The following is a 4,194-nucleotide window of genomic DNA, read 5'->3' on the forward strand; positions in this document are numbered from 1 at the left end:
CCCATGCAAACATTCACCAAGCACTTTTTTTAACTCTTTATGGCAATCAGGTGCTTTTTCCACTTCACCGTCTAAACATAACATCAGAATATAGCACCTCTTCTGTTAGGGAAACAGACGAATTGTTTCCGATGCAACTGAGACATGTCTTTATTGGATTTTTTATATATATAGCTAGAAACAACCGCCATGTAATATAGACTGAGGAGCTACATTTTTAAAATGTAAATGCCTAACAAATCTTATTGGCAGTATAGAGCCAGTCTTGTAACTACAGGTAGAGGGCCCTGGTCAAACATTTCAATATTGATTTTAAATACTTACAGGACATTTTAATACTATTTTCATAGGGTCACTTCAAAAGGAATATTCCTGACCTTATATTTTACTTTTTATCGTATTTTTAAGTACATTTCCCAGGTAGAAACTACATGAATCAGTAGTGTAGGGCACTCCCACAATCTTTTGGGTTACATGTGTAAAACCAATAAAAATCAAGTAAAATGGCCCATCTCAGCATCCCTTGAGCCCAGGAGCCCTGGCACTGTGGCTGGGGACATCAGCCCAATTCAGCACAGCAGCATTTGCAGTGGTAGCTTCAACCATGTCTTGATACATGTAAGATACTGGCTACAATTGGAAAGAGGAAGCCATAATAAGGAATAATTGTCATTTATGAATCTTTAGGACTGTTCCCTCCACCTTTGAGCTGGGAGGATAAACACATTCCCCCCGCCCCCGCTTTAATACACTCCTTCCCCTCTCTCCGCACGGCTCTTTGAGTCCACCAGACAGAAAGGAGCTTCTCTCTCCTAGACCCCCAGCATGTCACACTGGCAGGAAGAGATTGCTAGGAAACAAGGGTCTCCTTCCACCCAGAGCTGGGAACTGAAGCTCTTTGTATGGCCATGCAGAGTGCAGCTCACTGCCCCCAAACTTTTCAAATCCTTCATCCCTCAGTGCCCAAAAGATCACAGTGATAATGTCCTTAAAAGCCAGAGAGTTGTGGGAGAACATGTAGCCATTTCTCTTTATGGGTGAAATTAACAGTGTGATCTCATCCTTAATGTACTGTGTGGGATTTTTGTCCCTTCTGGTGACTGGCCCGTTGGTTAACCAGGCACTATCACTTCAGCATTCAGAATTCTCACAATAATTCGTTTCACCCACAGCTGTTTAGATCAACCTCACTGAAGCTGAAACTGAAATGTTTCTTTTGTGTGCTTGCACCCCCTGATTTATCATTGCAAGAGTGCTGGGCTCGGCAGCTTGTTTATGTGGGGTTGCTTGGGAGTACAAGACTGTCAATGTTGCTTTGTTACTTTAGGATTGATCAAGAGCGCTGGGCTACGACCTTTGGTTTGTTAGTGCAGGGCTTATCATGAATGCTGCGCCCCGCTACTGGTATTTTTAAAAGAAAGTTCTGCCCTAGACAGTTACTGTAACAATGATGTGGGGTGGGGAGGGGGGGGAGAGGGATTCCAATTCATTCACTGATTTCTGTTTGCAAGATAAAAATGGGTATTTTTGTCTGACACTCCTGCAAATTCACATTGAACTCTGACCATTCAGCTGAGTCTTTCCATTTTGCACACCTGTGTAACCCTTCAGATCATGCTCATAATGACACCTGTGCAACCCTGTTAACCTTAAGTGGGCTAACAGCCTTCCTCCCTTAGTTCTCACCCTGTTTTACTAATTGGGGCTCTCTCTTCTGGTAAAGCTGTGGCATACATGACAGAGGAATTTACCATTGGGATTCTCTCCCCCTCAGTATTCCTAGGATATATACAGATGTATTACAGAGTGACATACAGATCTGGCTCCTCTCCTCCTTCTGTTTCAGCATGATGAGAAAGAGATTTTGGCTCAGGTAATATGGGACTGCACAGGCAGCAATGCACGTTTCCCTCTATGCCTGTGATGCTCTAGAAATGGAGTCCAAGTTTGTTAGAGCTCTTGCAGAAGCTGGGTACATTCTTAGCTCAGAGTTTCCAAGTTTGAGAAATGTGGTCACTTTGTTTTTGAGACAGAGAGTCTTAAAAGAACCTTTGTGACATTACACCCGGCCCAGAGGATCCCATCACTTACCCCCCGATGTCCTCACAGGAAGATTTCACATGGATTTGAAGCCTTCACTGCAGGTGAAGAGGGCTGAATGGGTTCTTCCTGGGCTGCATGAGTGCTGCTCCTGGAGACTAGCTGGGAATCATTTTGCAAGCCAGCACAACTGCTCCTACAGGCTACATGGAAGTCAATGGGTTCCTAGATTGGCCAGAAGAATCACTGCAATATGGGGTTAAGTACTTCCTCTTCTCCATCTCCTGCACAGAAGCCTAAGGACTGGATGTCTGGGCTTCTTACTTGGCTACCACCAGGTTGGGTATGCTCTTTGCAAGTGAGGAAATATTTCTTTGCTCATTCCGATCTCCTTCTCACACCAGCAATTGGAGCTTGATTATTGCCAGCATCTGTTGCTGTGATAATTTACCCATCCCTCCTTTTTCAACCATTAGTCTTAATTTAATACACTTTAAAGCCATCCACCTGTCAGTGTGGTTGGAGTACCCACCCTGGGAACAGGGCACGGCCTTCACTACAGCCACCTGTGGAGTACAGGCCACCCTTGTTACAGCAATACAACATATTATTGAGAGTGAGTTTGCACTGTCTCCATTTCACTGGCCCCCATTTAGGAATGATTTTTTAAAAAAAATTTGTAGAGTCTATGGTATGTGTGATGAATGGAATCACTCAGCCCATTTTCTTAGGTCCAGACTTTACAGGCTTGAGGCAGTACCTGGAGCAGGCTTGTTGGGGGGCTTATTTTTTTTACCCTTTTACTGCCCTGGTTCTTTTTGCATGAACAGAGAGCAACAATACCTGAAGTTTGACGGTGCAAACAATTTGATGTTTATTGGGGTGAACTTTTAGCAAGCATGATTTGAGGTTTTTTTCTTAGTGTTTCCCTTTTCAGCTTTGATACCATAGAGCCTTGCCTGGGTCCCTGTTTTTATTTCCTATTTCCATTCCCCCCACCCCCAGCGAAACATAATTTTAATTTCCCCACCCCCATTTCCTGTCCCCCCCCCCCAAAATCTTCCCTTTCTCTGGAGGTGATAGGAATATCAGAACAGGATTGTATTCCTAACAGCCCAATAGCACCTTATTTCAATGTGACTAGTTTGGAATGTGAGGATGTGACCGTTCACTTCTCAGCTTATGGCTGGCCTCTGCCGCTTAGCCAAAGGCTTAGCCTAAGAACAGGGCCTCAAACTGTCACAGTAAAAAAAGGCCCTTACACCAACAAACAGTAATTTTAATTCTCTCTTTTATACCTTTATAACTAGCTAAGTAATAAAAATACACCTAAATTCTTAAAGTATAGGCCTTTGCAAACAGGCCTAAATATCTATATCCTAAACAAGGCTAGTTGACTCCAGTTACTGAGTTTTGAGCTTTATAACTGGGCTCTCACCCCTATTTTTTTTTTTTAAACGCAATAAATCTCTTGTGGGCAGGGAGTGGGATTTAATCATAATGGGACAAAATCACCCCAGGTGTAATTTCATTAGTTTTCCAGGCAGAAGACAGACCATCGTGTGATACTAACTTTGACCAAAGTTTTCAAACCTGGGTGTTTAAACACTTAAATCCACATTCAGACATCTAAATATGCGCACCCACAACTCCGAAGACATCAACTGGAGTTATGGGTGCTCAGCACCTCTAAAAATCAAGGAACTTGCATGTCTAAATATTTATCCATATAGATACCTAGCTTTAGTACTTACATGTGAAAATGGTGGCCTCTCTGCCATCCTCTAAATATGCAGAATTACTTCAATCACTTACATTTAGTGAGGCATCTGTCAATAACACCCACATCAATTTAGGGTAGTTGACAGGTCAGAACAAGACTTTTCAAGGCAAGAATATTAGAAACTTCCCCCAGTATCTGAAGATCAAGCTGTGTTCTCTATACATCCCAGGCTTCCATGAGTAATAAAGATTCAGCCATCAGAATTTTATTGGCAATTGTGTTGACATGTGAACACATTTTATAATTGCTGCACATTTTGCTGGTAAGCTAAAAAGACTGGACTCAGATGATATATAGGGCTCACTCCTGCCAAGTACAGAGCCCTGCTGATTAACTTCAATAGGAATTGAAGGGCTCAGAAGTTTGAAGTG

This window comes from Emys orbicularis, chromosome 9 (genome assembly GCF_028017835.1).
Source record: "Emys orbicularis isolate rEmyOrb1 chromosome 9, rEmyOrb1.hap1, whole genome shotgun sequence".
In the NCBI taxonomy this organism is placed as follows: Eukaryota; Metazoa; Chordata; order Testudines; family Emydidae; genus Emys; species Emys orbicularis.